This window comes from Macrobrachium rosenbergii, chromosome 28, assembly GCF_040412425.1.
Source record: "Macrobrachium rosenbergii isolate ZJJX-2024 chromosome 28, ASM4041242v1, whole genome shotgun sequence".
NCBI lineage: Eukaryota > Metazoa > Arthropoda > Malacostraca > Decapoda > Palaemonidae > Macrobrachium > Macrobrachium rosenbergii.
In genome coordinates this window covers 33346997-33359789 of record NC_089768.1, presented here as the reverse complement: position 1 = coordinate 33359789, position 12793 = coordinate 33346997, and the positions used below count along the sequence as shown (strand labels likewise).

The 12793-nt window shown below is 35.9% G+C and overlaps 1 protein-coding gene across 6 annotated transcripts in view; it reads left to right on the top strand.

The window, feature by feature from the left end:
- LOC136854224 (uncharacterized) overlaps positions 1-12793 on the top strand; it is a 316005-nt gene that overhangs the window by 185649 nt on the left and 117563 nt on the right. The window lies entirely within an intron of this gene.

Sequence of the window (12793 nt, the reverse complement as noted above, 5' to 3'; positions counted from 1 at the left end):
ATATACTTGAATATTTTATTTATTTCATTCTGCTTTTCTTCAAGTCACTGAATAACCCTTTGGTTCCTAGTCCCTATCCTTTCCGTTGTTTTCCCCAAAATACACGCAGGACACCGTAGTTGAAATTCTCAGAGAGAGAGAGAGAGAGATTGATTTCGGAAACAACTGAGGCCTTTGAAGCGAATTCAACGAAGTCGTCTTGGCCTGCTAGTTGTTTGTTTGCTCTCGCCACGAGACGGCTTGAAGTGCTTTTGTTTCCAACTCTTGGACCCTTCAGGTACAAGTGGGGACGCCAAGTACCGCCCTGCCTATCGAGTACTTGTTTACTGGATGGGCGTCGCGGGGAGGTTGGGTGTGAGTCGAGTGAAAGATCACACGAGTGAAATTATGGATCTGCCTGTGAATGATGATGATGATGATGATTATTATTATTATTATTATTATTATTATTATTAGTAGTAGTATTAGTAGTAGTAGTAGTAGCAGGTGTTTTAAAGTGATGAAAAGCCGTCGACAAGAATCTGCCTTTTCCCTTCATTATCAGTACTTTTGGTTAATGTCAGGGACATAGGTATAATTAACAGGGTCCTCATGGTTGAACCAATTATAATAAACTGTGATAATATGCTCTCTGATAAATAAAGCATATCCATTTCAGCAAAACATTGTGATAATCTTCTTATGTTTAGATGTAAACATTTCCAGTTTAGATTCACTGGTTTTGAGTACTCTCACGAACTTGACTAATGGATTATTTTACGTATCTCAGGACCCAGGATGGTCTGAAGGGTGCACAGAATTCCTGAGTTTAGAATTTCAACTGTAGGAATTGATGCAACAAACTGACTCGCTTAGAATTTGCCATTTCATCCTCAGTTTCTCTATCAGCTGGTTTTTGGGGGGGTTCTTTGAGAACAACTGCCACTCACACCTTCCTGAAATTTTTCTGCGAGTACATTTTGCTTTTGCCTACTTCCGATGTATAAGTACTTCATTTCCGGCAGATTGGTATGCAATCGTGATGCTAAACCAATCTTCATTAATTGTCTGCATTTCCCGAGTTATGGTTTCACTGTTGTTGAAAGACGTGACTTATAGTTAGCGAAAGATCTTTTTAAGATTAATTAGTACTCATTATTTGAGATCTTTTTCCTGCGTCGGCATTTACAAAACAAAACAATCTTTCTAACGGGAGAGTTTGGCTTAAGTCGCCTTGGGCGCATTAAAAAAAAGATAACTCGCCAGTTTTTTTTTACTCAGTTAATCTATGTAATCATATTACTTCTTTCGCATTGTGTGCGAGCGTAATAGAGAGAGATAAATCAAACTACTACTTGATTGAACGATTGTCTGTCACGCTTTTGATTTCAAGGAGTAGTCGATGTGAAAGGGAAAGGTTTCGTGCAAGCGGTAATGTTTCGTCTCATTTAACGTTTACGTTCCCGGATGTAATATCGGAATTCTCGATTCCTGGCGGTTTATTTATTCATATATTTATTTATGTACATGCATATTTTATTGTGCCGATATCCAACGGAGACGGTTTGCCATACTGGAAAGTTTGTTTTAGTCGTCTTTGTTTGTGTTGTTGGCGTATACTCGAAAAGGAATAAAAGTACCTGACGGTGTACCGTTTATATTTTACGGAAGTTTCAACTGCTGTCAGAGATGAATTCACTGTCATTTTACAGTGTGGCATAGCTAAGGAATTTTTATATCTTTCCAACTGACGGCTGTACAAATGGTCTGATGAGTCTCTCTCTCTCTCTCTCTCTCTCTCTCTCTCTCTCTCTCTCTCTCTCTCTCTCTCTCTCTCTGTGAGTGTGTTTCTGCACGCTTGATGTTTCAGTGTACATGGCACAAGTATACTCTGCAAATCTGGTATGCACACATGCGGGCATACAACAACACACACACAAATCAACGTATCTATAGCGTGTACATTTTAAGTGTGTTGCTATACATCTTAAAATTTATCCCGCATGTGAAAAGTAAATCATGGACCACTTCTGACGTGCGTATTGCAGGTAGCTTTTTATCTGACAAATGAAACTTTTATTTCGTGTTTCTTTTGGAATTTATTGCTATTTCATGTTGTTTCTGAAGTTTTTATGTTGGTATATCACGTTCCTTTTGGATTTTTCATCTTGCTATTTCTTGTTCTGTCTGGAGTGTTTTCTTGACATACTCGATCTTTTCAACTCCAAATAAAATTACCTTTAATAATGTCATGTAGCGCAGATTCCCATCCTCCCTTGTTCTCCTCTGTCGGAGCAAAGACATCGGAACTCCCCGAGCTGAGCGTAGCCGAGCGAAACTCTACAGGGCAGACTCATCTAAATTAATTCCGGCGTATGAGCAAATAGCAGGTTGCAAGGGAAGGAGAAAGGGTCGCGCAATTAGACCGGTTATTTTGGCTTTGGCTTTTGAATGGCAAATCTTGAAAGACTGGGAATGGACGGGCGGTGAAGTTGGTAACGACGACCTTCACACACACACGATATTTAATGACTATATATATATATATATATATATATATATATATATATATATATATATATATATATATATATATATATATATATATATATATATATATATATATATATATATATATATATATATATATATATATATATATATATATATGTATATATGTGTGTGTGTCTGTGTGTGTGTGTTTGTGTGTGTTTATTTTTATTACATACAGCGTGATGCTTTTTATATTCACAAATATTAAGCGACAAATGTCGTTCAGTAAGTTATTCCTGAGGTATAATGAACTGGATGTTAAACGACATTTGTGACTTAATATTTGTGATTATATATATATATATATATATATATATATATATATATATATATATATATATATATATATATATATATATGTGTGTGTGTGTGTATGTGTGTGTGTGTGTGTGTGTGTGTGTGTGTGTGTGTGTGTAGCAGGCTGTCTTATTGTTGGAATTAGTTGTCTTGAATTGAACAGGTAAGATCTTCACGCGGTCATCACTGATAAGAGTGTGATCTTACCTTTAAAGATGATCTCTGCATCATGGAAAGGTGACTGATTACACAACTTTCTCTCTTCTTATATCATCAACGACGATGATGGAAAGAATTAATGTGCTCAGGAGTGCTGTTTTTCAGTTCCGTATTTGTACCTTGGTATGTGAAGCCTGAATCTCACTTAATGTTTTTTCTTCAATCAGTTTTTAGAAACAGTGACTGAATGGTGCTATAGAGTCACTTCTGCGGGAGGTACTGCAACAAAAATAAAATTCTTTTAGGCGCTCTCTCTCTCTCTCTCTCTCTCTCTCTCTCTCTCTCTCTCTCTCTCTCTCTCTCTCTCTCTCTCTCCCCGTGTAATCTTCTTGCGGTTACGTACTCGTGATTCGATGTATTTTTGGAAGGTACGGCTTTCAGTGCGAGGAAAGTAAACAAGAGACATAAAAAAATTCATTCAACCAGAGCTCTGAAAATGACTTTTTTTTTTTTTTTTTGGGGGCTGGATGTCTCCATGCGACCTTGATCTTTTCAAGCGATAGGCAATTAAGACTTTCTTCCTGCAAACACTGAAAAAAAAATTTATAATATCATAGACTATTATATATAATATCATAGACTATTATACGGCTCTCATCTGTATATCACGCTTTAATATTGGCAAAGAAATTTTTAGCCAGTTTGCCATTTGCCTAAGTTTCATGTTGAAAACGTAAGGTCTAGCTAAGGCTGGTAATTAATATCGGCCTTGGGTTTAGCAGTGCAAAGTATACTTGTAGAAGCATATCAAATTGTAGAATCTTGTATAATATTTTTAAAACAGTTATTATAATTATATGCTGTATATATGCATATATATACAGTAATTATATATATATATATATATATATATATATATATATATATATATATATATATATATATATATATATATATATATTGTATGATTTTCCTTGAACAGGAATACCAAAACATTAGATAGAATACCTATAGAAATGTCCACGTGACCGAGATTCCAACTGTTATAGTTCCACATATCCTCTCCACGGCAACAGCAAGGAATATGCTGAGTAATAAATTCTCGATGTGACGTAAATATGGCGTGCTTAGTTGACGAATTGTTAAAATAACTCCACTCAGTTACAGTCAGCAAGCCTTGACGTGCTTCTCGATTATATAAAGGTGTAAAAGGGGGTAGTGTTATACTGCTAAGGATCTGTATGAAGTGTTTTCCGTTAAAACTCTCTCTCTCTCTCTCTCTCTCTCTCTCTCTCTCTCTCTCTTAATACACGCTTTGTGATCTTATGAAGTCATTTTATGCGAAGTAGACATGTTGCTTAACACCATTTTAACAGAAAGAAAGTGTCATGTGATAAGTCTTAGTCTTGACAATCCATTAGTCAAAAGTTGAATAAGTAGTCCATCATTTTCTCTATGCATATTAAGGTTGTGTTCATACTTTGGCATTCTGTATGAAGCGCTATAACTGTATATTGATAAACTGTTAGTCAATTCAACAAACAAATCACACAAAAAGAAGAGCAGGGATGCAAGATGGTGTTCATTAGTGGAAAGGGTTATTGGTCAACAGTTGATTAAAGCTCGTGTTATTTGATTCAGGTGGCATGGGATATTTCTTACTTTTTTAATTGTGAACTTTATTCTAAACATATTTTCTGTTTAATTCTCCTCTACATTGCCGGCATACCTACATCGCCAGATCTCAGCTTGTCTTTCAGTGACTAGTAACAACCAACCCTGAAGATGTACACCTCTCTCTTTGTAATCGATTACCAGCGAACTGATCTCAGTGAAGTTAAGTGAACCTCGTTAGTTATGCTCTCTCTCTCTTCTCTCTCTCTCTCTCTCTCTCTCTCTCTCTCTCTCTCTCTCTCTCTCTCTCTCTCTTCCTTGGTACATCTTTCAGTTTAAGCGAATTTCATTATTGTTATATATTACTTTTCTTACTCCGGTTTTAATGAACTTAAAAGCCAGTTGTTAGTTCCTCATATTTCCTTTTTTACACATGTTATTATTCATTTTGATAAAATTTGAGTATTTTGGTTTTTTCTCATGCTTATCAATCCCTTGTCTGTATATAGCGTAGGCATAATTTTAGCAATTAATTTATTTCAGCATTGTTATTTACATATGGGCTTTGTTTTAAGCTACCCCATGTTTATTTATTTATATTTTTTAATTTAGTTGACTGGCGAATTAATACTTCTTCACGTAAGGTTCCTATTCACCTTGGCAAGACAGGTCGTCCCAGATCTTGATGCTTCAATAAATTGATAGTTAAATTCTACATGTTCCTCAACCGTCCCCCAGGCTTTTGTGTGCAGGAGAGCGCAAACTGTTCTGCTGCAGCTCTCGTGTGTGTAAGCTTGTTTAGGCACTTAATCCGTAATTCGGTCAGAGGGTGAAAGGTCAAGGCAGTATGGTACCATAGATGTCTATAGACGCTTTGGTTTTGGTAGAACGTAAGAGGTTGGCCAATGGTGTCATGTAAGCCCCCAGCCCCTCTCTCTCTCTCTCTCTCTCTCTCTCTCTCTCTCTCTCTCTCTCGTTGATGGTGTTACGCGACTAAAACTCGAGAAAAAATTCTAACCATTCTCTTAAATGAAAGTTAATTACCAAGACGTTATTTTACTGTCTGTCTGTCACTTTCAAGTGCAATGTGTGTAACTTTCAGATGGAAAAACTCTAAGTTTCCGTTTGGCCTATTGGATCCGGTTTACAAAACAGGATAAATTAAGTAAAGAAAGATTGAATTACTATTTTCACTATATACATATAGTACTCCATCGGATAACTGCACACATCAAGAGCTAAATGATTACCTTAGTTTCCTTTTCATGTGAGCCATTCCAGTTACCATTTTTTACGGAATCTTGAACCGGGTGTAAATCGGAGTCTTTGTGTGTGTGAATCGAGTTTTTTTTAAAGAGCTGTTTTATGTAATCTGTTTTTCCGTAGAACGTCAGCCACTCCAGTATTGTTTCTTAACTTCCTGCATGCCGTCGCGTTGGATTACCTTGCCTCGAACTCATCCCAATAAAGAAATTGTCGTAATTCTGAGATTTTGCTCGCGAAAGCACCAGCATTGTTCTTACGCGTATTAAACTCCTTCCGCACGCATTGTTGCTACCCGTCCCTGTTGCGTAGTTTTGGACGTGTGTACATACAATACATTACACCATTACGGAGCACAATAGAATTGCCCCTTGTTAAGGGATACGGCTGAATAGACAAACACGCTGATTGTGAGATGTGCATCTCAAGTGTTCTGAGGATGCGTAAATTGGTCGTTAAGAGCTCTGTAAGTTATGGAAGGAGTTTCTTTAGAAGTTTCTCTACAGCATAAAATAATGGAAGAGTGATAAGTTTAGATTACTGATGCACATGACAGTCTCTCTCTCTCTCTCTCTCTCTCTCTCTCTCTCTCTCTCTCTCTCTCTCTCTCTCTCTCTCTCTCTCTCTCTCATAACAACATAATCACATCACGCACTCAGTTGTTACGGGAATTATCAACTGGGATCAGTATTGTAATTTTTATTAGAATAAAATTTCTGAATGAATTGATATTGGAACAAGTACGTAAAGTGTGGAGAGTTTTAGTGCTTTGCCCCGGTCACTGCGTCTCATAAGAAAGAAGTAACTCGAATTGGAAATTAGCAAATGGTGGCGATTATTTAATGAATTGGAGTACTCAGGCGATGTTTGTTACATTTAATCTTGAGCAATTACACATAACCATTATAGACAACCCGCGTGTTCATTACAAGGTAAAATAGTTCCTTTTCCTTTTATAGCAAGTGAGCCCACTTATGACTTGAATTGAGGGAGAACTTGCTTCTTTTTTTTTTTTAATAAACTATTACGTGTAATACGTACAACAAAAGTTAACTTTTAATACCAAATTACAAAAAACAATAATGCTTTCAATAAAACGTTTTCAATAATTTTATTAGCACCCTGATTCAGAAAATAAATTCCATTTCGTTGATTATTAGCGATCTTTTGCTGCAGACGAAGATTAGGTGCTAGAGCAGAACATTTCATTACTTTTAAGCTTTGCACTACATGCATATCTGCTGGGTGGTGTCAACAGATTTCAAGACATGAAAATTAGTAACCATCACTTGAGTATTCCAATTCGTTAATTAACTGATTTCAAGATACGAAAGATATTTACCATCATTTTAGTATTCCAACTCGTTAGTTAACTGATTTCAAAATATGACAGTCAACATAACTTTAGCATTCCCATCCGTTAAATGATTATACCGATTTGCTTCCTCCTCTGCTGATTCCCAGATACCTATTGGAATTCAAGTTCCGCGGGCTTAGCTGTCTTCTCCTACAGACATCCACCATATTTAATTAATGGAAACAAAATGCATTGAATTGTTTTCCGTTTATTTTCATGGTGGTTACATAATAACAGGTTCGTACTGATAGACTCGCATAAAACAATCCTACAAGTATATCTGCCTAGTTTGAGCTATGAATTGTCACAGGAATTCACTATTTTAATTAAAGGTAAATTAGATGCAGTATATCGTTTTATTCTTTTTTTCTGTTGTTTTATAGGCTAAATAAGGGTTTACATACAGTGTGCGTGCGTGCGTGCGTGTGTGTGTTTGAGAGAGAGAGAGCATTTTGCGATTAGCTCTTCCTCATTGTATGGATGACCAGATTCCTTTCGTTTCAATGCAGCGTTTCGTTCTGTTAATAATTATAACTGATTGAAATGCGTTTGACCGTTACTTCTTGTTGAATCTGGAACACCTTTTACACGGAAATGATGGTCAGGGTCCAACCATAAGTCTAAGAAAGAGTTTTTCTCCAGGTATTATGAATGAGGTATTTCTGGTTCTTACGGAGGTAGGCTAAATGTGGGGTTTGGGGAACGAGCCTGGAATTGCAAATCGCCCGCGCATCTCGAGTCAGGCGTTCGTGCTTTGGCATCGTGAGGTAAGATCTGGGATAAAGTTTGGTTTTTCGTGTGGTATGAAGTTTTAACGAATCAGAACACTGTCCGTTTTCCTGTGAAGTAATTGTATGAAAATTTAGGTACTACTCGTCCTAATCAAAGATAGAAGCGTAGGCAAAAACAGCTAAAATCAGACAGTTAATCACCATGAGCAAGTCGAGGCTTCACCCAAACAAAAAGAATGGCCCTGAAGCCCTTGAGCCGTCGTGTTTAGGCAACAAGAATTGTTTATTATAGGAACTCACCTTTGCTAAAGGTTTCAGAGGATGTCTGTTAAGATGGGAAGATGAGGTGGGTCAGTGTGTGTTGGGAGAAAGTATTGTTTCATGTTTTGCTTCGTTATTCATATGAATACCAGCAGCCCTTTTTCCATATTGCGTAATTATTTCAGATTCACAAGCACCTTCACACATAATATGGTACTGATATGGTTTTAACAAATACTGTGGTGCTGATATGGTTTTATCATATCATGGTATGGTATTCGTTTTTTTTTAGTTATTGTCTATCTCAGCATTTAGTGAAAACGGAGCTAAATTATTTTTTCAAACAAATGCATTGTAAATTACAAGTTTATTTCACGAAATTTATAATCTCCAATGATGTACATGCTGTAAATCAGCTGTACAAACAAAAAGAAAGTCTTGTTTTTGTTCCCATTATCTAGTTTCGTTAAGTTAAATTTTACTTTTAACATTCGGAAAGGGTGTTTTATGATTGGAATTTTTAACTTTGATTTTTATTCTAAAGGTTGACAGCTGAGGACGGGAAGTTTGGGAAATTTCTGAATACACAAACCCGATTCCGAGAATAGAAAAGAATAAGTCAGTATTATTCCTTTTTTTAACTTTATTTTTTTATTAATTAATCAGGACAAATGCTGATTGTTTTTTTTTTTTTTTTGATTAATCAAAACAAATGCTGACTTCCCGAATGGAATTTTATGCACAGGTTGTAATTCGAGTATTCCGGGTACGATTTACGGCTGTCGCATAGATTTTTACTGTGTAAATACGTCGAGGTTACAATGCTGATAATTCAAAATTTATTCTGAATTCTTTATTCGCCATTAAATAATTATAAGATTGTTTTACAAATTAGCTGATAGAGAGATTCGTAGGAGGAGATTAAACTTATACGGTACCCCATAAAATTGTAATTTCCCATTTTCTGTAAAGGAGACTGCGGGTAAAGAAAACGAACCTAAAATTGTAGTGGGATACTATGATGTTTTGTATCTTCTTGGTGAAATTACTGTGGTTTTTGGTAAAGTGTTTGAGGTGTACATTCTTTCTGGTGCTATAAACCGAAAATCAGAGTGAATTCTTACATAAGTGTGTATGATTTCATGGCGTATATATGAACAGTAGAATATGAGTAACAAACGCTGATAAGCTACCTCCTTATAAATCCAACAAATGATTTTAATATAAACAGGATCAAGATTTGGTTTATATTCTTTCTGGATTTAAATCTCGCTTTAGCCCGTGATGTTGCTACATGCCCGCACGTGCTGTTGCACAACACACTAAATGTTATTTATAAATGTATATGCTTTTCTCATAATGTATGTCAAATGAAGGGTAATGTTTAATATGCATAACAACCTTTGGAAAAATGTGTTGACATTTTTAAATATAACCGTAGATGGTTGACCAGAAAACATTATGTTGGTAAAGCAAGAAAATGCAGATGTTTTATGTTTATGAGAATCAAAATTATCCAGTAAGCTTGCGTTATCCTATTCAGGTGTATTTATACTATCGTTTGTGCTTTGGCCGTAACTGGCATTGCAAATAATGACGGTGTTAGGTTCATAAATGTTGAGTGTTATTATACGATTTGTCAATATTTGGCATCGAAGTAATGTGCTTGGAGACATCGAACCCAGACAGATGTAATTCTGTCTCATGCCTTCAAAGATTCACATCCTCCATTACTGCTCTTGCATGTTCAAATAGCACCACGAAACAGGTTCATACAAATAAAAAAAAAAAAAATTACGGAAAAGTCCTTGAGGGGTGGGGGGCTGGAGAGACCTCTGGGGTCTGTAGATAAAACCCACCAGATGCAGTACTATGTTCCAGAAAATCCGGTTTTAGATGAGTTCATTCCTTTGTCATTTTGTCGTATCTTAAATAGTACACTATTATACACTATTACAGAAAATTAAGAACAGTCCCTGACATGTATATTTGTGTGTGTATGTATGTATGTATGTATGTATGTATGTATGTATATGTATATATATATATATATATATATATATATATATATAATATGAAATGAAAAAACGGAGTGTGAGTCCAAAACAAAGCGACGTCTTGACCCCTTGCGTCATGGGGCAAGGGGGTTTATTGCCATCACTAATCGTGCGAAAGTCTTTATTCCACACCTGTATATTGTATGTAAATAGTGGAGTCGCCTGCCTTTCCACATTTACTAGTGATCATTGTTGTAATATATATATATACATATACATATATATATATATATATATATATATATATATATATATATATATATATATATGTGTGTGTGTGTGTGTGTGTGTGTGTGTGTGTGTGTGTGTGTGTGTGTGTGAGAGAGAGAGAGAGAGAGAGGGGTAAGATGAAACGTTGTGATGAAAGAACTGCAGTCTCTGGTAAACATCTCGTTATCATGTATTTCTTGTTAATGTTGCCCTTCGACTTGAGATGATGGTGGCAGTTGCGCAATTGTTCTCCTAAATTACTTTTTCTGGGAATCCAGATGACACAACACCACGCCGCGCCGGAGACAGCAAGAGACGCTAACAGTAGACAAGTGAGGATGTTTGTATCGTCTGTGTTCCAAGTAGGGGCGTCTGTTCATTCATCTTTCGTTCAGCTCGCTTTGTTGAATCTTCCTAGTTTTTTTTTTTTTTTTTTTTTTTTTTTTCTGGTGATGGTTAAGTTTTGTGTCCTGGTTTGGGGGTTGGGAAACTCTTAACATACATTATTATTATTATTATTATTATATATATATATATATATATATATATATATTATATACTGTATATATATATATATATATTATATATTATATATATATATATATATATATATATATATATATATATATATATATATATATATATATATATATATATATATATATATATATATAATATATTATATATGTGTTTATGTGTGTGTGTGCATGTGAGAGAGAGAGAGAGAGAGAGAGAGAGAGAGAGAGAGAGAGAGGACAGACAGACAGACAGACAGACAGACAGAGAATGGAAATTCTTATATATTCCCCCAGTTTTCTCTACTTTTTCTACTACGTAACCAATTATGTACAACGTTTAATAGTATATAGTAGCACTCTCTCTCTCTCTCTCTCTCTCTCTCTCTCTCTCTCTCTCTCTCTCTCTCTCTCTCTCTCTCTCTCTCTCTCTCTCTCTCTCTCCGGCTTTTAAGTCTTCGAAAGGCCATCCCGTGGCGTCGGTCGGAGTGTTATCGTTCCACGAGATAAAGGAGCGATAAGCTGTGTCTCATTTGGACCGACAAACAGCTCGGGGGGTTTTCTGAGCCCCTTCGGCGCAAAGAATAATCTTTATCTCTACCGGTGGAAAAGATTCGTTTTTGGCTGCTTGCTTGGGCGTGTGATTTCATGATTGCTCATCCTAATCTGCCGTTCCCTCATTATCTTCGTCGTTAGTGACGAGTCTTAAGCTTCGTTTAGTCTTATTTCCCGCCATGTTATCGAATTCTTTCGTGTGATGCTTAAATAAAACCACTGCGGCAAAGATTTCTTTTTTATAAAGTTGATTATTGTACTGTGGATTTCATGACTGTGATTGTAATACATGTAATTATCGTAAGAGTAGGTTTCTAATTGTGTTTATGTGTACATGTTGACCAACTTTATGCTGCATGTTGAAAATTATAAAGAATAATATTGTGCAAACAAGGCTAACCATGTAGTATTAATTATATTTCTGTAATCAATATACAGTATTATATGTTACGCAGTAGTAGCATTATTAGCCTAAATGTACCACAATCAAACTGTGGTAACTTAAAATTGTGTTTATTTGTCAGGTATGTTTTACCATTACACACACACACACGCATACACACACACACACACACACACACACACACACACACATATATATATATATATATATATATATATAATATATATATTATTAATGCAAATTTAAAGCAAGTACATTATTCTGAAATGGTAAAAGAAGTCCGCTCACATTTAAAAGATGTTGAAGAGAGTGAATTTTGACGCTGCAAACAGAAGAGCCAGTAACCGTTTGAGGAGAGTTCAGCTGCAAAGTTTTTGTTTGTTTGTTTCCTTTTTCCTTTTAGTTGTAGGATTTTAATACTGTAAATCAGTGATGAGGAGCAGGGAAGATGACACACAGTAAAATTGTCTTATTATTATAAGTTGTTGACTGAATTTCATATATATCTCTCAGTAACTGATTTTTACTTTGAATTGTGAAATTGTTTAACATATGAATCCCCCCCTCCCCCCGTCTCTCTCTCTCTCTCTCTCTCTCTCTCTCTCTCTCTCTCTCTCTCTCTCTCTCTCTCTCTCTCTCTCTCTCTCTCTTCCCTGTTTATGATTAAATCAGTCCCAGCGAAGGTCATCTGCTGTAAAACCTCCTGTAGCTTTTTGGTCCGCAAGAGATATTACTTGTCTCCACAACAATGATATGCGTGATCGTCCCTCTGATAAGGGGAGAGAATCCCATTTGGGTTCCTCTGTTTTATTCTCTACGGTCAGAACTTTGTTAAAATT